Raw genomic sequence first — 23,705 nt, forward strand, 5'->3', positions numbered from 1 at the left:
CTCCTGCCAGGTAGGCTCTATCACCGCAGATAATTAGCGTTACCTCCTGCCAGGTAGGCTCTATCACCGCAGATAATTAGCGTTACCTCCTGCCAGGTAGGCTCTATCACCGCAGATAATTAGCGTTACCTCCTGCCAGGTAGGCTCTCTATCACCGCAGGTAATTAATTTAGTGGAGAGTTAATGGGACAGGTGATAAACGAGACAGGTGCTTGCTCACTCACAGGCTGCCACGACACGGGCACGCTGTCACACCACACAACAACCACACATAAACAAGGACACACACACAAACAAGGACACACACACACAAACAAGGACACACACACACAAACAAGGACACACACACAAACAAGGACACACACACAAACAAGGACACACACACAAACAAGGACACACACACAAACAAGGACACACACACAAACAAGGACACAATCCACAGACAGTGGATTACTGTTATGATCTCAGCCTACAGGAGAAACGAGTCTCCCTCCTTGAGAGTTATTCGTCAAGCCTGACCTGATTAGAAGGTCTAGCGAATATTGAGGTGATAACCCATATGTAAAATGGCTGGTTGGATATGTATAACAGTTTGAGATTATGGGCAATGCAGAAGAAAATAGATAAATGACTGGCTAGGAGATGTGGACATTTTGCTGGAGGCGTGAGGCTCGCTTCCGGAGGACCTTGACCTCACTTGAGTGCCAGACATCGCAGGGGGAAGCCGCGCTCCATTTGAGCTCCCGCCAGAAGGGAACTCCTGGTGATATATCTCTAAGAGAAGAGAAGTGTGCAGACGTGCCAGCTGTGGAATTGAGCTGAGAACGTTGTGGTGTCAAGTCTTGGACGGCGAGGAGAGTTTAATAAGCTACTCAGAGGCATTTTCGTGGGCTGTGTGGAGCGCCCTGACCAGACGCCGTCAGAGGAAAAGCGCCCTCGATCAGTTAATCTGTGGTAAGCACGATATACGCCAGTTCATAGTGATCACTTGTAGTTGGTCGTGTGCCCAGCGACGGTAGCAATGTTTGTTTATAAGTTAGACATGTTTTAATAAGGCAGAAAGCCTGAAATAGGAGAGTGAAGAGGGAGGAGCACGGAGCGACGTCCGCCCCCTCTGAGCGCTGGCGGACGACTGAGGGAGCCTGGCTCTTGACGGAGGAAGACCCTCCCAGCGAGTGAGGACCGCTGCCAGGCGAGGTGGAGTATGGACCCGCCCAAAACGGGGGAGTCCACTCTCACTGTATGTAGAGAACAGATAGAGGTTTGAGGCAAGCATATTGTGTGGTTATTTTTGTTTATGTGTTAAAGGGGAACATTTTATTGGAGTGTCGATGGGTTGCAGGTTTGTCTTTTGGGGAAGAAGTTGCTGAAAACTTCGAAGCCAGCAGATGAAGTAGCTGATGAGACTCCAAGGTAGTGGAGCAGAGGACCTCGAGCTGTGAGGAGAAGAAGCAGTGAAGAGGAGTGTCACGTGCTTCTGTAGAGGTGGAGAAGCACCATAGTTGCTCGAGGAAACTTCATGGTGTAGCAGCCAAGAGAGCTGTGGAAGACCCTAGCAGAAGGGTGAAGCACCGTAGTTGCTCAAGGAAACTTCATGATAGCAGCCTGGAGGAGCTGCAGAGGATCCTGGTAGTGAAGCCCGGAAGAACCTAAGGATATTAGGGTTGTGAACTTCCAGAGGTGGAAGGGGAAGTTCTGGTGGATTACTTATAGGGAGTTGATAGTGTTTGGTTGTCATTAGCGTGCAAGACGCAGTGAGAGGTGAGTGACTGTTGGCATTCTTATGTCAAGGAGTTTTTATACTGAAGTTTAGAGTTACAGTCGTAGGCTGGATTACCTACAGATGTATGCGTTCTGGGACTGATATTGATCGATTAATCATTGTTGTGTATCAATGAACATTTGTACTGATATATGTTATTGCATTCAAATGCTGGTTTTCTATATGTACATTATCTTGCTGATAGTGCAACAGTGTATGTAGGCTTGACCAACTTGAGGAGGTTAATAGTATCAGGTGGTGAACCAGGAGATAGGATACCACTTGATAAGCTGATAATAGAGTTCTGATGGTGTTGGAGTGCAACCTGATTGTGATATTATAGAGTATAGGATTCATTATTATTATATGTATGTATGTATCGTGTATGTGCTTTGTCCAGTAAATGTGTCACAATTTGCTGGTGTTTGCCCTTGTCCTAGTGAGGCTTCCCAGGAGGTAGTAAAGAAGGAGAGAGAGAGAGAAAGAACCAAGAACCACTGCCGTGGACAGGGTAAAAGGTAATACTAATAAGTCAAAAAGGGGATTGAGGAGATCATATCACCTAAGGAGAGAGTGGGGAGTCACGGCGGCTCGAGTGGGTGTGTGCACGTGACAACGAGGCTAAGTGTTGGAGCCGCATCCCCTAAACGTGTGACGTTGAGCCCCTCTCCAAGAGCCAGAAGCGCCAAGGGTGATCTCCTAGTATAAGCACTCTACCGAGTTGTGGGTTGGGTTGTCCGTAGAGAAGGATCAACGACGACAACACCAACCAACCCACAGTCTATAATAATTACATACTGCATCACAAACACTTACTCAGAGGTAGCGAAAATTACTACAACGTATATATTGACAAATTCACGACGAAGGAGGGGCAGATAGCCCACAGAGCAAGCAAACAACAATACAACTCTTCCCATTTGAGCGTAGCTACACACCCCAGTGCTAATCCACCCCATGCTAACCAGCTCACACCTTCTCAGGTCACTCCCTCCCCAAATCAGCCCTGCCTGCCCCTGCTTATCTCCCCAACACCTCCCTTGACCCCTCTGACCCCACTGCAGTCAAATTCATCCCACATTCCAAGGACCCCCTCATCACCTCAACCCCCAAAACCCGTCCAGCCCTCATTCCCTCAACCCCCAAAACCCACCGAGCCCTCATCCCCTCAACCCCAAGAACCCACCCAGCCCTCATCCCCTCAACCCCCAAAACCTATCTAGCCCTCACCCCTCCTCATCCCCTCTCCTTCCATGTGACCCCCCACCCTTGCGAGGGGGTGGGAGGTTCCCCCCACCCACTCTATCCTTCCCCCTCCCAACTTCTCAACCTCTATCTGACTCCCAACCTTACTCTGCAGCTTTATAGACAATAGAACTGCTAGGCCTAATATCGGCAGCTACTTGGGTGACGTAATAGAACTGAAAAGTGGAGTACCACAAGGAAGCTGCCTCTCCCCCGCTCTATTCAACATATATACAGCTGACCTACCCCAACCCCAACATGGAGAATACATCACATACGCTGATGGTGTTACCCAAATAATATGCTAACCGGGCCCATGAAAGCCGCTACTAGCCGACAAGACCAAGGCGGCAATTGAACTCATAAACAACTTTGAGAAGCAATGGAAAATTAGCACCAACAAACAAAAGTTCCAAATAATACACATTGCGAAAAGAAACCCGGACCCCATCATCCTTGATAACCAGCCGATCCAATATGCGGAGGTAGGCAGAATACTGGGACGTATGATAAATAGAACAGGGATACAAATTCATGTAAGGGACCGACTAAACAAAGCCAAAGCAGCATTACGAAAACTGAGAAGATTCCGAAGCCTCAGTACTAACATTCAGATCCACCTATATAAGGCTCTAGTTCGGCCGCATCTAGAATATCCCCCAGTACCACTACACACCATAAAGAAAACTAACATGCAGAAACTGCAAGCAGTACAAAATAAGGCGCTAAGGAGAGCAGCAAAACACCGTCCACCATATGATCAGACAATCCAGTAGCTCCACGAACTCCTGAACACACAGCCACTAAACATCAGACTGCAGCACCAAGCCATCAGGGTATGGAACACCATCGAAATGTTAGAGGACCCAATGTTTGAAAGATTACTCCAAGATGAGACGCCCCGCTCCCACAGCTGGTGGCCCAAGAGCCTCGATTCTCTGGACGAAAACCCCGCCCCACAGTATATAATACCCTGATGAGTTATATATGTATATATATGAACAGTTCATATATGTGTATGTATGAACAACTCGACAAATAATATGTATGTATGACAACTCAATAAATAATAATAATAAAATAAAGTGCCTTAAACAGAATAACATGTGTGGAAGCATCGTAGTGTGTATATATGAATGCTACACAGTATTCATCTATGGACATCCATATATGGTGAAACACATGTGAAGAACCTCTCACACACTCACAGCTCCCTGACAAGAGGGAGCCAGCTTAGCTTAGCTGCCAACACCCACACATCGTGTCAGCAAGGCGGACAGCCCGCCTGCTTTCATACCTCTCACTGTATTTCCCACTTCTATACTTCCCTTCACCTATGCCTCTCCTTCCTCTTTACTCCCCCCCCCCCCAAAAAAAATAACCTTACGCTATCTCCCAACCCCTCTATGCCTATCAGACCCTCCCTAATCTTCAGACCCAGTATGCCCTTCCTACTCCAGACCTACCTACCCAGGCCCTATCCCAGACCCTCCTACCTACCTTCCTAGAAGCCCAGCCCCCATTAGCCCCCCAAGCACCCCTCCTGACCTCTTTCACCCCCATACACCCCCCGGACCCCCTCAGACACCCCCCGGATCCCCCCGGACATCCCCCGGATTCTTCCCGCCTCCAGTCATCCCCCAGACACCCCCCAGATCCCCCCTGCCCCCAGTCACCCCCCAGACACCCCCCAGATCCCCCCAGACCCCCAGAGAAAGGAAGAACTCTGGTACAAGAGTTTCCATGAAGAATCTCAAGGTTTAGTACACCAATGCTGATGGGGTATCTAATACAGCAGAAGAGATAAAAGAAAGAGTGAGTGAAGCAGCTCCTGACATAGTTGCAATTGTGGAAACTAAAATTAATGACATGATCTCAGATGCAATCTTTCCTGAAGGGTACCAGGTGATAAGAAAAGAGAGGACACAGAGACAGGGAGGGGGAGTGGCACTCCTAATAAAGCGGAAATGGAAGTTTGAAGACCTGGGAAATCGGGTTACCAATGAGTGCACAAGCTTCATACATGGAACTCTGACAGTAGATGGGAGGAAGATTGTGATCTTGGTAATCTACAATCCCCCACCAAACAGTATAAGACCCAGGCAGGAGTATGATGACAACAACAAGGCATGTATAGATGAACTGCAGAAGGCTGCAACACTAGCCCACAGAAAGAGAGCGAAGCTGCTGATCATGGGGGACCTAAATCATGGAGAGATAAATTGGGAATCAAGGAATCCCCATGGAGGGGACGAAACATGGGGAGCAAAATTAGTAGATGTTATAGACAGGAATTTCCTAACACAACATGTGAAGAAAGACACAAGGGAAAGAGGAGGAGATGCACCGAGCCTATTAGACCTGATTTTCACACAGAACGTAGAAGATATCGAGAATTTAGAGCATGAAGTACCTCTAGGGGCCAGTGACCATTGTGTCCTAGTCTTTGACTACATGATGGAATTCAAACTTATGACCATGGAACAAGAAATCTGGGAAAGGAGAGTTGACTACAGGAAAGGGGACTATAAGAGGATAAGGGACCATCTGGGTGAAGTGCAGTGGGAGGAAGAAATTAGAGGAAAAACAGTCCAAGATATGATGGACCTAGTCATACAGAAATGCCAGGAGGCCGAAGAGAGATTTATACCAACAGTAAAGGGAAAAAATAAGAAGGAATATGATAACCTATGGTTTAATAGACAGTGTCAGGAAGCAAAAATGGCCAGCAGGCAGGAGTGGAGGAAGTACAGAAGACAAAGGACAGAGGACAACATGATCAGATGCAACAGAGCTAGGAACGATTACATTAACATAAGACGAACACCGGAAAGGGACTATGAGAACGATATTGCAATCAAAGCGAAAAAACAACCTAAGTTACTACACAGTCATATAAGGAGAAAAATGTCGGTGAACGACCAGGTGACAAGACTAAGGAAGACAGAGGGGGCATATACTGAAAGTGACAAGGAAATCTGTGAGGCACTGAATGCCAGTTTCCACGGAGTGTTCACTACCGAGCATGAGCAGCTCCCATTGTTGGAAGGGGTTACCCCTAGATGAAAGACTATCAGATATAGAGGTGACAGCAGAGGAGGTAATGAAACAGTCGACAACTCTAGATGCAACTAAAGCAGTTGGACCAGACAAAGTATCACCGTGGATACTAAAAGAAGCAGCGCAGGCCCTCAGCTTGCCTCTGGCAACGATCTTTAATGAGTCACTTATGTCGGGAGAATTGCCCAGTTGCTGGAAGAAGGCAAATGTCGTGCCGATCTTCAAGAAAGGCGATAGGGAGGAGGCACTTAACTATAGACCTGTATCACTGACAAGCATCCCCTGTAAAATACTGGAAAGAATAATTAGGCTACGACTGGTTGCACACCTGGAGAACATTAGGTTTGTGAACAAACATCAACATGGGTTCTGGACAGGGAAATCGTGCCTAACAAACCTTCTGGAATTCTATGATAAAATAACGAGGATAAGACAGGACAGAGATGGTTGGGCAGACTGCATATTTCGGGACTGCCAAAAAACCTTTGATACAGTACCGCACATGAGACTGCTGTTCAAGCTCGAGAGGCAGGCGGGGGTGGGGGAAAAGGTCCTAGCATGGATAAGGAACTACCTAACAGGAAGGAGCCAAAGAGTTATGGTAAGGGGCGAGAAGTCGGACTGGCGAACAGTAACAAGTGGAGTACCTCAAGAATCGGTGCTGGGACCAATTCTATTTCTTGTATAAGTTAACGACATGTTTACAGGAGTAGAGTCCTACATCTCGATGTTTGCGGATGACGCAAAGTTGATGAGAAGAGTTGTGACAGATGAGGATTGCAGAATCCTCCAAGAGGACCTGAACAGGTTGCAGAGATGGTCAGAGAAATGGCTACTGGAATTCAACACGAGCAAATGTAAAGTTATGGAAATGGGACTAGGAGATAGGAGACCAAAGGGACAGTACACAATGAAGGGGGAACAGCCTACTTGTGACGACGCGCGAAAGAGACCTGGGGGTGGACGTAACAGCTAATCTATCTCATGAAGCACATGTAAATAGGATAACGACAGCAGCGTACTCTACACTGGCAAAAATTAGAACATCATTCAGAAACCTAAGTAAGGAGGCATTTAGGGCGCTTTACACTGCCTACGTGAGGCCAGTCTTAGAGTATGCCGCCTCATCATGGAGTCCCCATCTGAAGAGGCATATAATGAAACTGGAAAAGGTTCAAAGGTTTGCAATGAGACTCGTCCCAGAGCTACGAGGGATGGGGTATGAGGAGCGCCTAAGGGAACTGTGCCTTACGACACTAGAAATAAGAAGGGAGAGGGGGGGACATGATAGGAACGTATAAAATACTCAGAGGGATTGAAAGAGTGGACATAGACGAAATGTTCACACGGAATAGTAAAAGAACGAGGGGACATGGATGGAAGCTTGAAACTCAGATGAGTCAAAGAGATGTTAGGAAGTTTTCTTTTAGCGTGAGACAAGTGGGAAAATGGAATGCACTTCAGGAACAGGTTGTGGAAGCAAATACTATTCATAATTTTAAAACTAGGTATGATAGGGAAATTTGACAGGAGTCATTGCTGTAAACAACCGATGCTCGAAAGGCGGGATCCAAGAGTCAATGCTCGATCCTGCAGACACAACTAGGTGAGTACAACTAGGTGAGTACACAAACAAGAACACACACACACACACAAACAAGGACACACACACAAACAAGGACACACACACAAACAAACAAGGACACTGTTATGGCCCTCTCGGGTCGCAACCGGGTTCTTTCTCTGATGTTAGTAGAGTAAGGTTATCCGGCCCCAAGCTAGTAGTGGCTTTCAAGGGATGTGATCCGTAACGCAAGTAAATTAAAGGGGAAGGGAAATAAAGGCAAAAACTTAATAATATAATTAACACCGTCACCATTAATAATATAAAGATTATCACAAGGGGGGGAGGAATAAACACTATAATGTACAACGTTGTCTTCTACTGAAGACTCTGGACGTTCACGGTGCTAACGATGCTAAGCTCTTGGTGCTCTTGTGGCCTCACTATGAATCCTTTGATCCTCTTGAGTCTACCCTGGCCACGGGCCAGCCAAATCACAGTTCCACTGGGGGCACCGTCGTGGAGGCCATCAACCACAAGTCCAGCCGGTAGCTGGCAGGTTCCAAACAGCAGCGCTGGTTAGGCCACTCCACGACCGATACTAAGGTCGCGAACCCTAGTCAGGAGCCTCGTGTGATCCCACAGACCACTCTCCTCGCCACAACACCCCAGTGGTTAAGCGTCTCCACCAGTCAGTCCCGGGTACTACAATCCCTCGACTGCCACGTCACAGGCAGGGTAACACCACAGTGTTCATCCGGGGGGCGACTTACAGCTGCTGCATCAAACACTTGGGGACAAGACGGCTGCCTTGGGTAGACTGACTCAACGTTCATTACAGCAGTCCCAGGTCGACTCTGTAATCAGACACGTCATCAGTAATTGGGACACTCTAGGGCACGTCACTTACCGGCTCAGACCCAAACGCCCATCTATCCACTCCATAGATGGCATTGCTGTCTAAGCTCCACCTCACCAGAGGTCAGCAGCGGCTGTGTTATGAGCTGATTAGGACGGGAAACTAGCCCTTGTGGCTGGTATTTCCTGTCCTCACTTGATGGCGCCGTCCATTTGGAGGGGGTTTCGGGAGCTGACCCACAGATGGCGTGGTCGTCACTGCTCCGTGCTCGGACGTTGGGCTCGGGTCCGTAACACCTCCCCACCAAAAAGAATTTGGTTTGGGGTTCTATAAAGAGAAACACAAACCAAATTAGTACGGGGACACAACTCCAAATGGACTCATGTACACTAAGAACTGGAGTGGCGAGGCTGCCTTGTCCACAGAACTGTACTACTGGGGAACTCTCGCACAAAGGAAACTTGCAGATGTAAGGCAATGACCTGCCTGATGTACTTTTCCACACCTCCACCGAGATGTTAATCCGGAGCATAATCTCACCTCTCTCGAGTAAGGATTGGTGTAGACACGATCTGGGGTGAATCGACACTTCCCTGTGTCGTGACACCGATGATGGCTGGTTACAAACGGCATTTCTGGTACCGTTCCAGCAGTCCTTCAGGGAGACGGGAACCTGGAATACAAGGGTCTGATCATATAGAGTGACAGCGACAGTAGGCAAGTCAGTACTTACTACACACTCGCCTACTAGGCCCACACCTAGTTCCAACAGAGCTGCTTGTACACCATAGATGATGTCTGCTCTGCCACCGTCAGGTCGACCAACGTTCCGTATAACGCTGCATCTAGGCTCAGCAATCACGCGGGGGGTGTCAACCTGTCAGAAACAGTCACTCATAATATCATATCTCGTACCTCCTGTATCTACCATCACCTTCCAGGTCCCTTCTTCGACTGCAACACTCACAGTGCACGTCTCCAATCCCTGGGATCTCTTCATGGTGTTTATGGGAGCCACCATCCGTCGGGTCGTCCACTGGTCCTTACTGAGAACACATACAAGAACAAAAAATACCGCTAAGAAACATTTGGTTAATTTAGGGACAAGTTTCCTGAGCTTGAAATGTCCATAGCCGGCTATAACCATTAGCCTGGTTTGGACCGAAGAGGGCACTAGAACCTTTGTACATACTTCACATACCTCCGACGTCTGGGGAATGTCTGGCTGGTTCAATGACTGCTGTACTTTGCCATACCGCAAGTACACATCCGCCTTTGCTCCAGACTCTGGGGTATCCGTGGGTGCTTGCACACGAGACCTCTCTTCTTGCTCAGTCGCTTCTGCTACCTTGTTCCTCGTCGGGAGAAGAATCAGGAGGCTCTGCTAGGATGTTGTCAATCTGTAGGCGAAAGGAAGGATTAAACATACTATTTAGTTCCGGGTCTGACTGTACCTGGATATTACCACTGCCTGCTGTTACCTCAGACCTTGCTGTTCCGGCCGACTCGTCCACAATCTTGGGATGATTGGTGCTCCAATCTGTCACCAAGTCGTTGGCTAGTATCACGTCAATCCCTGCTATAGGTAGGGTATCGACTACTGCCAACGCACATGTGCCGCTAAAGTAAGGCGAGTCGAGATGTACCGGCACTAAGGGGGCGATGTACTGCGTCCTAGGAAACCCAACCAGGACAACCTTTTGTCTCCCATCTACCCTCACTCTCTCGGGTAACGAGCTACTCACGATCAGGGACTGGGCTGCTCCACTATCTCTGAGCACTACTACTGATCTACCAGTATGATCACTCGTTACATACCCGCTTGAAGTGTGAGGGGCAAACAATCCTGGTTTTTCCTGACTAGTCATCAGGGACGGGGGTTCCCTCTGGTGGTGTTACGCAGCTCATCAACATCACCTCCCTACGTGGGCCGCTACCTCTTCTGCCTCGGCACATAGCAGCTACATGCCCTTTCTGCCCACAAGTCCAGCACACCATATTCCTCCTCGGACTCCGGTGTTTCGGACTACTAGGACTGGTCCTTCGAGGGCTACTTGGGGGCGTCTTCTCAGCGCTTCGTGGGACGGGTCTCTCCTCTTCCTGATGAGGTTTGTCAAACCGGCGTGGGTAATTCCTAGGGACGTACTTAGCAGAAGGCCTATGCGTTAAGATGTACTCTTCAGCCATGGTGGCTGCCGCACGTAAGGTCTCTACTTGCTGCTCTTCTAGGTACGTCTTTAGATCTCCAGACAAACAATCCTTGAAGTCCTCTAACAGTATGAGCTGCTCGAGATCTTCTTTGGTCTCCACCTTCCGAGAGGCACACCATTCCTGGAAAAGTCGCTCCTTGATAGTGGCGAATTCGGTGAAAGTGTGCTCTGAGGTCTTTTTCAGGTTCCTGAACTTCTGCCTGTAAGCCTCAGGTACCAATTGGTACGCCATGAGCACTACCTTCTTCACCTTGTCATAATCGCCGGAGTCGTCAAGGGACAACGTGGAGTAGGCGATTTGGGCCTTCCCAGTCAAGACTGACTGTATCATGATGGCCCAATTCTCCCTTGGCCACTCCAAAGAGGCAGCGACTTTCTCGAAGGCCGCGAAGAACTTCGACACTTCCTTCTCATTGAATTTTGGGACCATTTTGATGTTCCTTACCGGATCGAAAACACTTGTTTCCATTCTTTGCCTCCCACCACCTAACCGCAATACTTCTAGTTCATGTTGTCTCTGTCTTTCTTTTTCTTCTCTCTCTCGCTGTTTCTCTTCCCTTTCTCGCTCTTCTCTCTCTCGTTTCTCTTCTCTTTCTCGCTCTTCTCTTCTTTCTTCTCTTTCTAATTCTAAACGCCTCATCACCAATTCTTTATCTTTCATCTCCATTTCTTTATCTTTTAATTCTCGTTCTATTTCTAACTTCTTCCTTTCTATCTCACGATTTATTTCCAAGGCACGCATTTTGACTGTAAGTAAACTTATATTTAGCTCACCTGCATTACTGTCAATGTCACTGCCTTTATCTTCCTTTTCAGTGGAAGCTATTTCCTCACCTTCTTTTGTACCTTGTGCCTCATCTTCCTGTTTTTCTTCGGCCTTCAAATGCCGGTGAACCTTGGACAAGATCTCCACACGTGAATCACTGGCACGTATTTTGATCTCCAGGTAGGCACTCACCAGTACGAGTTCCTGCTTGCCCAGATATTTTAATCTGGCAAGACAGTCCTCCCTGTTCAGAAAAGCCTGAACATCGTCCAGATCGTCGATGGTCGATTTTTCTGCCATCGTCACCGAGATGGAACACTAGCACTTAACACACCGCTTCACTTTAGCACTTAACGCACCGAGTACTGTTCTACATCAATATTGCACTTTATCGCAACAAACACTGCACTTGCCAATATTGCACGTAATCACCGGGCACCGCACTACACAATATTGCACTTAATCACAGCGAGCACATCGCTCTACAATATTGCACTGAATCACACCGAGCACCGCACTACACAATATTGCACTTACTCACAGCGAGCACCGCACTGCACAATACTGCACTTAGTCACTCCGAGCACCGCACAGGACTTATAACGTCCTAATAGTCACACACAGGTGGAATTATTTACAGGGATTACGTCACTTCACCACCCCTGTCAAACATACTTGACAAGGGGTCGGATCCCGCTGGGGATGCCAATTATGTTACGGCCCTCTCGGGTCGCAACCGGGTTCTTTCTCTGATGTTGTTAGAGGTAGAGTATCCGGCCCCAAGCTAGTAGTGGCTTTCAAGGGATGTGATCCGTAACGCAAGTAAATTAAAGGGGAAGGGAAATAAAGGCAAAAACTTAATAATATAATTAACACCGTCACCATTAATAATATAAAGATTATCACAAGGGGGAGGAATGAACACTATAATGTACAACGTTGTCTTCTACTGAAGACTCTGGACGTTCACAGTGCTCACGATGCTAAGCTCTTGGTGCTCTTGTGGCCTCACTATGAATCCTTCGATCCTCTTGAGTCTACCCTGGCCACGGGCCAGCCAAATCACAGTTCCACTGGGGGCACCGTCGTGGAGGCCATCAACCACAAGTCCAGCCGGTAGCTGACAGGTTCCAAACAGCAGCGCTGGTTAGGCCACTCCACGACCGATACTAAGGTCGCGAACCCTAGTCAGGAGCCTCGTGTGATCCCACAGACCACTCTAATCGCCACAACACCCCAGTGGTTAAGCGTCTCCAGCAGTCAGTCCCGGGTACTACAATCCCTCGACTGCCATGTCACAGGCAGGGTAACACCACAGTGTTCTTCCGGGGGGCGACTCACAGCTGCTGCAGCAAACACTTGGGGACAAGACGGCTGCCTTGGGTAGACTGACTCAACGTTCATTACAGCAGTCCCAGGTCGACTCTGTAATCAGACATGTCATCAGTACTAGGGACACTCTAGGCCATGTCACTTACCGGCTCAGACCCAAACGCCCATCTATCCACTCCATAGATGGCGTTGCTGTCTAAGCTCCACCTCACCAGAGGTCAGCAGCGGCTGTGTTATGAGCTAATTAGGACGGGAAACTAGCCCTTGTGGCTGGTATTTCCTGTCCTCACTTGATGGCGCCGTCCATTTGAAGGGGGTTTCCGGAGCTGACCCACAGATGGCGTGGTCGTCACTGCTCCGTGCCCGGACGTTGGGCTCGGGTCCATAACAGACACACAAACAAACAAACAAGGACACACTCACAAACAATCAAGGACACACACACAAACAAACAAAGACACATAAACAAGGACACAAACAAAACCATTGAAAACCGTCCGTTCATTACCACAGTGATGAAGCTGGTCCGTTCATTACCACAGTGATGAACCTGGTCCGCTCATTACCAGAGATGAAGCTGGTCCGTTCATTACCAGAGATGAAGCTGGTCCGTTCATTACCACAGTGATGAAGCTGGTCCGTTCATTACCACAGTGATGAAGCTGGACCGTTCATTACCAGAGATGAAGCTGGTCCGTTCATTACCACAGTGATGAAGCTGGTCCGTTCATTACCACAGTGATGAAGCTGGACCGTTCATTACCAGAGATGAAGCTGGTCCGTTCATTACCAGAGATGAAGCTGGACCGTTCATTACCAGAGATGAAGCTGGACAGTTCATTACCAGAGATGAAGCTGGTCCGTTCATTACCAGAGATGAAGCTGGTCCGTTCATTACCAGAGATGAAGCTGGTCCGTTCATTACCACAGTGATGAAGCTGGTTCGTTCATTACCACAGAGATGAAGCTGGTCCGTTCAGTACCACAGTGATGAAGCTGGTCCGTTCAGTACCACAGTGATGAAGCTGATCCGTTCATTACCACAGAGATGAAGCTGGTCTGTTCATTACCACAGTGATGAAGCTGATCCGTTCATTACCACAGTGATGAAGCTGGTCCGTTCATTACCAGAGATGAAGCTGGTCCGTTCATTACCAGATATGAAGCTGGACCGTTCAGTACCACAGAGATGAAGCTGGTCCGTTCAGCACCACAGTGATGAAGCTGGACCGTTCAGTACCACAGAGATGAAGCTGGTCCGTTCAGCACCACAGTGATGAAGCTGATCCGTTCAGTACCACAGAGTGAAGCTGGACCGTTCAGTACCACAGAGATGAAGCTGGACCGTTCAGTACCACAGAGATGAAGCTGATCCGTTCAGTACCACAGAGATGAAGCTGGTCCGTTCATTACCGCAGTGATGAAGCTGATCCGTTCAGTACCACAGAGATGAAGCTGGACCGTTCAGTACCACAGTGATGAAGCTGGACCGTTCAGTACCACAGTGATGAAGCTGGACCGTTCAGTACCACAGTGATGAAGCTGGACCGTTCAGTACCACAGAGATGAAGCTGGACCGTTCAGTACCACAGAGATGAAGTTGGACCGTTCAGTACCACAGAGATGAAGCTGGACCGTTCAGTACCACAGTGATGAAACTGGTCCGTTCAGTACCACAGTGATGAAGCTGGTCCGTTCAGTACCACAGAGACGAAGCTGGACCGTTCAGTACCACAGTGATGAAGCTGGACTGTTCAGTACCACAGTGATGAAGCTGGTCCGGTCAGTACCACAGAGATGAAGCTGGTCCGGTCAGTACCACAGAGATGAAGCTGGTCCGTTCAGTACCACAGAGATGAAGCTGGACCGTTCATTACCAGAGATGAAGCTGGTCCGTTCATTACCAGAGATGAAGCTGGTCCGTTCATTACCACAGTGATGAAGCTGGTCCGTTCATTACCACAGTGATGAAGCTGGACCGTTCATTACCAGAGATGAAGCTGGTCCGTTCATTACCACAGTGATGAAGCTGGTCCGTTCATTACCACAGTGATGAAGCTGGACCGTTCATTACCAGAGATGAAGCTGGTCCGTTCATTACCAGAGATGAAGCTGGACCGTTCATTACCAGAGATGAAGCTGGACAGTTCATTACCAGAGATGAAGCTGGTCCGTTCATTACCAGAGATGAAGCTGGTCCGTTCATTACCAGAGATGAAGCTGGTCCGTTCATTACCACAGTGATGAAGCTGGTTCGTTCATTACCACAGAGATGAAGCTGGTCCGTTCAGTACCACAGTGATGAAGCTGGTCCGTTCAGTACCACAGTGATGAAGCTGATCCGTTCATTACCACAGAGATGAAGCTGGTCTGTTCATTACCACAGTGATGAAGCTGATCCGTTCATTACCACAGTGATGAAGCTGGTCCGTTCATTACCAGAGATGAAGCTGGTCCGTTCATTACCAGATATGAAGCTGGACCGTTCAGTACCACAGAGATGAAGCTGGTCCGTTCAGCACCACAGTGATGAAGCTGGACCGTTCAGTACCACAGAGATGAAGCTGGTCCGTTCAGCACCACAGTGATGAAGCTGATCCGTTCAGTACCACAGAGTGAAGCTGGACCGTTCAGTACCACAGAGATGAAGCTGGACCGTTCAGTACCACAGAGATGAAGCTGATCCGTTCAGTACCACAGAGATGAAGCTGGTCCGTTCATTACCGCAGTGATGAAGCTGATCCGTTCAGTACCACAGAGATGAAGCTGGACCGTTCAGTACCACAGTGATGAAGCTGGACCGTTCAGTACCACAGTGATGAAGCTGGACCGTTCAGTACCACAGTGATGAAGCTGGACCGTTCAGTACCACAGAGATGAAGCTGGACCGTTCAGTACCACAGAGATGAAGTTGGACCGTTCAGTACCACAGAGATGAAGCTGGACCGTTCAGTACCACAGTGATGAAACTGGTCCGTTCAGTACCACAGTGATGAAGCTGGTCCGTTCAGTACCACAGAGACGAAGCTGGACCGTTCAGTACCACAGTGATGAAGCTGGACTGTTCAGTACCACAGTGATGAAGCTGGTCCGGTCAGTACCACAGAGATGAAGCTGGTCCGGTCAGTACCACAGAGATGAAGCTGGTCCGTTCAGTACCACAGAGATGAAGCTGGACCGTTCATTACCAGAGATGAAGCTGGTCCGTTCATTACCAGAGATGAAGCTGGTCCGTTCATTACCACAGTGATGAAGCTGGTCCGTTCATTACCACAGTGATGAAGCTGGACCGTTCATTACCAGAGATGAAGCTGGTCCGTTCATTACCACAGTGATGAAGCTGGTCCGTTCATTACCACAGTGATGAAGCTGGACCGTTCATTACCAGAGATGAAGCTGGTCCGTTCATTACCAGAGATGAAGCTGGACCGTTCATTACCAGAGATGAAGCTGGACAGTTCATTACCAGAGATGAAGCTGGTCCGTTCATTACCAGAGATGAAGCTGGTCCGTTCATTACCAGAGATGAAGCTGGTCCGTTCATTACCACAGTGATGAAGCTGGTTCGTTCATTACCACAGAGATGAAGCTGGTCCGTTCAGTACCACAGTGATGAAGCTGGTCCGTTCAGTACCACAGTGATGAAGCTGATCCGTTCATTACCACAGAGATGAAGCTGGTCTGTTCATTACCACAGTGATGAAGCTGATCCGTTCATTACCACAGTGATGAAGCTGGTCCGTTCATTACCAGAGATGAAGCTGGTCCGTTCATTACCAGAGATGAAGCTGGACCGTTCAGTACCACAGAGATGAAGCTGGTCCGTTCAGCACCACAGTGATGAAGCTGGACCGTTCAGTACCACAGAGATGAAGCTGGTCCGTTCAGCACCACAGTGATGAAGCTGATCCGTTCAGTACCACAGAGATGAAGCTGGACCGTTCAGTACCACAGAGATGAAGCTGGACCGTTCAGTACCACAGAGATGAAGCTGATCCGTTCAGTACCACAGAGATGAAGCTGGTCCGTTCATTACCGCAGTGATGAAGCTGATCCGTTCAGTACCACAGAGATGAAGCTGGACCGTTCAGTACCACAGTGATGAAGCTGGACCGTTCAGTACCACAGTGATGAAGCTGGACCGTTCAGTACCACAGTGATGAAGCTGGACCGTTCAGTACCACAGAGATGAAGCTGGACCGTTCAGTACCACAGAGATGAAGTTGGACCGTTCAGTACCACAGAGATGAAGCTGGACCGTTCAGTACCACAGTGATGAAACTGGTCCGTTCAGTACCACAGTGATGAAGCTGGTCCGTTCAGTACCACAGAGACGAAGCTGGACCGTTCAGTACCACAGTGATGAAGCTGGACTGTTCAGTACCACAGTGATGAAGCTGGTCCGGTCAGTACCACAGAGATGAAGCTGGTCCGGTCAGTACCACAGAGATGAAGCTGGTCCGTTCAGTACCACAGAGATGAAGCTGGACCGTTCAGTACCACAGAGATGAAGCTGGTCCGGTCAGTACCACAGAGATGAAGCTGGTCCGTTCAGTACCACAGTGATGAAGCTGGTCCGTTCAGTACCACAGTGATGAAGCTGGTCCGTTCAGTACCACAGTGATGAAGCTGGTCCGTTCAGCACCACAGAGATGAAGCTGGACCGTTCAGTACCACAGAGATGAAGCTGGTCCATTCATTACCACAGTGATGAAGCTGGTCCGTTCAGTACCACAGTGATGAAGCTGGTCCGGTAAGTACCACAGAGATGAAGCTGGTCCATTCATTACCACAGTGATGAAGCTGGTCCGCTCAGTACCACAGTGATGAAGCTGGTCCGTTCAAAACCGTAGATATGAAGCTGGTCCGTTCAGTACCGCAGAGATGAGGCTGGTCCGTTCAGTACCACAGATGAAGCTGGTCCGTTCATTACCAGAGATGAAGCTGGTTCGTTCAGTACCACAGTGATGAAGCTGATCCGTTCATTACCACAGAGACGAAGCTGGTCCGTTCAGTACCACAGAGATGAAGCTGGTCCGTTCAGCACCACAGTGATGAAGCTGGACCGTTCAGTACCACAGAGATGAAGCTGGACCGTTCAGTACCACAGAGATGAAGCTGGTCCGTTCAGTACCACAGAGATGAAGCTGGTCCGTTCAGCACCACAGAGATGAAGCTGGTCCGTTCAGTACCACAGAGATGAAGCTGGACCGTTCAGTACCACAGAGATGAAGTTGGTCCGTTCAGCACCACAGAGATGAAGCTTGACCGTTCAGTACCACAGAGATGAAGCTGGTCCGTTCAGCACCACAGAGATGAAGCTGGACCGTTCAGTACCACAGAGATGAAGCTGGTCCGTTCAGTACCGCAGAGATGAAGCTGGTCCGTTCAGTACCACAGATGAAGCTGGTCCGTTCATTACCAGAGATGAAGCTGGTCCGTTCAGTACCACAGTGATGAAGCTGGACCGTTCAGTACCACAGAGATGAAGCTGGTCCGTTCAGTACCACAGAGATGAAGTTGGTCCGTTCAGTACCACAGTGATGAAGCTGGTCCGTTCAATACCACAGAGATGAAGCTGGACCGTTCAGTAATACAGTGATGAAGCTGGTCCGTTCAGTACCATAGAGATGAAGCTGGTCCGTTCAGTACCACAGAGATGAAGCTGGTCCATTCAGTATCACAGTGATGAAGCTGGTCCGTTCAGTACCACAGAGATAAAGCTGGTCCGTTCAGTACCACAGAGATGAAGCTGGTCCATTCAGTACCACAGAGATGAAGTTGGTCCGTTCAGTACCACAGTGATGAAGCTGGTCCGTTCAGCACCACAGAGATGAAGCTGGACCGTTCAGTAATACAGTGATGAAGCTGGACCGTTCAGTACCACAGAGATGAAGCTGGTCCGTTCAGTACCACAGAGATGAAGTTGGTCCGTTCAGTACCACAGTGATAAAGCTGGTCCGTTCAATACCACAGAGATGAAGCTGGACCGTTCAATAATACAGTGATGAAGCTGGTCCGTTCAGTACCATAGAGATGAAGCTGGTCCGTTCAGTACCACAGAGATGAAGCTTGTCCGTTCAGTACCACAGAGATGAAGCTTGTCCGTTCAGTACCACAGAGATGAAGCTGGTCCGTTCAGTAATACAGTGATGAAGCTGGTCCGTTCAGTACCACAGTGATGAAGCTGGACCGTTCAGTACCACAGTGATGAAGCTGGTCCGTTCAGTAATACAGTGATGAAGCTGGACCGTTCAGTACCACAGAGATGAAGCTGGTCCGTTCAGTAATACAGTGATGAAGCTGGTCCGTTCAGTACCACAGTGATGAAGCTGGACCGTTCAGTACCACAGTGATGAAGCTGGTCCGTTCAGTAATACAGTGATGAAGCTGGACCGTTCAGTACCACTGTCATGAAGCTGGACCGTTCAGTACCACAGTGATGAAGCCCGTCCGTTCAGTACCACAGCGATGAAGCTGGACCGTTCAGTACCACAGTGATGAAGCTGGTCCGTTCAGTACCACAATGATGAAGCTGGACCGTTCAGTACCACAGTGATGAAGCTGGTCCGTTCAGTAATACAGTGATGACGCTGGTCCGTTCAGTACCACAGTGATGAAGCTGGTCCGTTCAGTACAACAGCGATGAAGCTGGACCGTTCAGTACCACAGTGATGAAGCTGGTCCGTTCAGTTCTACAGTGATGAAGCTGGACCGTTCAGTACGACAGTGATGAAGCTGGTCCGTTCAGTACCACAGTGATGAAGCTGGACCGTTCAGTACCACAGTGATGAAGCTGGACCGTTCAGTACCACAGTGATGAAGCTGGACCGTTCATTACCACAGTGATGAAGCTGGTCCGTTCAGTACCACAGTGATGAAGCTGGACCGTTCAGTACAACAGTGATGCAGCTGGACCGTTTAGTACCACAGAGATGAAGCTTGTCTGTTCAGTACCACAGAGATGAAGCTGGTCCGTTCAGTACCACAGTGATGAAGCTGGTCCGTTTAGTACCACAGAGATGAAGCTTGTCTGTTCAGTACCACAGAGATGAAGCTGGTCCGTTCAGTACCACAGTGATGAAGCTGGTCCGTTCAGTACCACAGTGATGAAGCTGGACCGTTCAGTACCACAGTGATGAAGCTGGACCGTTCAGTACCACAGTGATGAAGCTGGACCGTTCAGTACCACAGAGATGAAGCTGGACCGTTCAGTACCACAGAGATGAAGTTGGACCGTTCAGTACCACAGAGATGAAGCTGGACCGTTCAGTACCACAGTGATGAAACTGGTCCGTTCAGTACCACAGTGATGAAGCTGGTCCGTTCAGTACCACAGAGACGAAGCTGGACCGTTCAGTACCACAGTGATGAAGCTGGACTGTTCAGTACCACAGTGATGAAGCTGGTCCGGTCAGTACCACAGAGATGAAGCTGGTCCGGTCAGTACCACAGAGATGAAGCTGGTCCGTTCAGTACCACAGAGATGAAGCTGGACCGTTCATTACCAGAGATGAAGCTGGTCCGTTCATTAATAGAGATGAAGCTGGTCCGTTCATTACCACAGTGATGAAGCTGGTCCGTTCATTACCACAGTGATGAAGCTGGACCGTTCATTACCAGAGATGAAGCTGGTCCGTTCATTACCACAGTGATGAAGCTGGTCCATTCATTACCACAGTGATGAAGCTGGACCGTTCATTACCAGAGATGAAGCTGGTCCAATCATTACCAGAGATGAAGCTGGACCGTTCATTACCAGAGATGAAGCTGGACAGTTCATTACCAGAGATGAAGCTGGTCCGTTCATTACCAGAGATGAAGCTGGTCCGTTCATTACCAGAGATGAAGCTGGTCCGTTCATTACCACAGTGATGAAGCTGGTTCGTTCATTACCACAGAGATGAAGCTGGTCCGTTCAGTACCACAGTGATGAAGCTGGTCCGTTCAGTACCACAGTGATGAAGCTGATCCGTTCATTACCACAGAGATGAAGCTGGTCTGTTCATTACCACAGTGATGAAGCTGATCCGTTCATTACCACAGTGATGAAGCTGGTCCGTTCATTACCAGAGATGAAGCTGGTCCGTTCATTACCAGAGATGAAGCTGGACCGTTCAGTACCACAGAGATGAAGCTGGTCCGTTCAGCACCACAGTGATGAAGCTGGACCGTTCAGTACCACAGAGATGAAGCTGGTCCGTTCAGCACCACAGTGATGAAGCTGATCCGTTCAGTACCACAGAGATGAAGCTGGACCGTTCAGTACCACAGAGATGAAGCTGGACCGTTCAGTACCACAGAGATGAAGCTGATCCGTTCAGTACCACAGAGATGAAGCTGGTCCGTTCATTACCGCAGTGATGAAGCTGATCCGTTCAGTACCACAGAGATGAAGCTGGACCGTTCAGTACCACAGTGATGAAGCTGGACCGTTCAGTACCACAGTGATGAAGCTGGACCGTTCAGTACCACAGTGATGAAGCTGGACCGTTCAGTACCACAGAGATGAAGCTGGACCGTTCAGTACCACAGAGATGAAGTTGGACCGTTCAGTACCACAGAGATGAAGCTGGACCGTTCAGTACCACAGTGATGAAACTGGTCCGTTCAGTACCACAGTGATGAAGCTGGTCCGTTCAGTACCACAGAGACGAAGCTGGACCGTTCAGTACCACAGTGATGAAGCTGGACTGTTCAGTACCACAGTGATGAAGCTGGTCCGGTCAGTACCACAGAGATGAAGCTGGTCCGGTCAGTACCACAGAGATGAAGCTGGTCCGTTCAGTACCACAGAGATGAAGCTGGACCGTTCATTACCAGAGATGAAGCTGGTCCGTTCATTAATAGAGATGAAGCTGGTCCGTTCATTACCACAGTGATGAAGCTGGTCCGTTCATTACCACAGTGATGAAGCTGGACCGTTCATTACCAGAGATGAAGCTGGTCCGTTCATTACCACAGTGATGAAGCTGGTCCATTCATTACCACAGTGATGAAGCTGGACCGTTCATTACCAGAGATGAAGCTGGTCCAATCATTACCAGAGATGAAGCTGGACCGTTCATTACCAGAGATGAAGCTGGACAGTTCATTACCAGAGATGAAGCTGGTCCGTTCATTACCAGAGATGAAGCTGGTCCGTTCATTACCAGAGATGAAGCTGGTCCGTTCATTACCACAGTGATGAAGCTGGTTCGTTCATTACCACAGAGATGAAGCTGGTCCGTTCAGTACCACAGTGATGAAGCTGGTCCGTTCAGTACCACAGTGATGAACCTGATCCGTTCATTACCACAGAGATGAAGCTGGTCTGTTCATTACCACAGTGATGAAGCTGATCCGTTCATTACCACAGTGATGAAGCTGGTCCGTTCATTACCAGAGATGAAGCTGGTCCGTTCATTACCAGAGATGAAGCTGGACCGTTCAGTACCACAGAGATGAAGCTGGTCCGTTCAGCACCACAGTGATGAAGCTGGACCGTTCAGTACCACAGAGATGAAGCTGGTCCGTTCAGCACCACAGTGATGAAGCTGATCCGTTCAGTACCACAGTGATGAACCTGATCCGTTCATTACCACAGAGATGAAGCTGGTCTGTTCATTACCACAGTGATGAAGCTGATCCGTTCATTACCACAGTGATGAAGCTGGTCCGTTCATTACCAGAGATGAAGCTGGTCCGTTCATTACCAGAGATGAAGCTGGACCGTTCAGTACCACAGAGATGAAGCTGGTCCGTTCAGCACCACAGTGATGAAGCTGGACCGTTCAGTACCACAGAGATGAAGCTGGACCGTTCAGTACCACAGAGATGAAGCTGGACCGTTCAGTACCACAGAGATGAAGCTGATCCGTTCAGTACCACAGAGATGAAGCTGGTCCGTTCATTACCGCAGTGATGAAGCTGATCCGTTCAGTACCACAGAGATGAAGCTGGACCGTTCAGTACCACAGTGATGAAGCTGGACCGTTCAGTACCACAGTGATGAAGCTGGACCGTTCAGTACCACAGTGATGAAGCTGGACCGTTCAGTACCACAGAGATGAAGCTGGACCGTTCAGTACCACAGAGATGAAGTTGGACCGTTCAGCACCACAGAGATGAAGCTGGACCGTTCAGTACCACAGTGATGAAACTGGTCCGTTCAGTACCACAGTGATGAAGCTGGTCCGTTCAGTACCACAGAGACGAAGCTGGACCGTTCAGTACCACAGTGATGAAGCTGGACTGTTCAGTACCACAGTGATGAAGCTGGTCCGGTCAGTACCACAGAGATGAAGCTGGTCCGGTCAGTACCACAGAGATGAAGCTGGACCGTTCAGTACCACAGAGATGAAGTTGGACCGTTCAGTACCACAGAGATGAAGCTGGACCGTTCAGTACCACAGTGATGAAACTGGTCCGTTCAGTACCACAGTGATGAAGCTGGTCCGTTCAGTACCACAGAGACGAAGCTGGACCGTTCAGTACCACAGTGATGAAGCTGGACTGTTCAGTACCACAGTGATGAAGCTGGTCCGGTCAGTACCACAGAGATGAAGCTGGTCCGGTCAGTACCACAGAGATGAAGCTGGTCCGTTCAGTACCACAGAGATGAAGCTGGACCGTTCAGTACCACAGAGATGAAGCTGGTCCGGTCAGTACCACAGAGATGAAGCTGGTCCGTTCAGTACCACAGTGATGAAGCTGGTCCGTTCAGTACCACAGTGATGAAGCTGGTCCGTTCAGTACCACAGTGATGAAGCTGGTCCGTTCAGCACCACAGAGATGAAGCTGGACCGTTCAGTACCACAGAGATGAAGCTGGTCCATTCATTACCACAGTGATGAAGCTGGTCCGTTCAGTACCACAGTGATGAAGCTGGTCCGGTAAGTACCACAGAGATGAAGCTGGTCCATTCA

This window comes from Procambarus clarkii, chromosome 3 (genome assembly GCF_040958095.1).
Source record: "Procambarus clarkii isolate CNS0578487 chromosome 3, FALCON_Pclarkii_2.0, whole genome shotgun sequence".
NCBI lineage: Eukaryota > Metazoa > Arthropoda > Malacostraca > Decapoda > Cambaridae > Procambarus > Procambarus clarkii.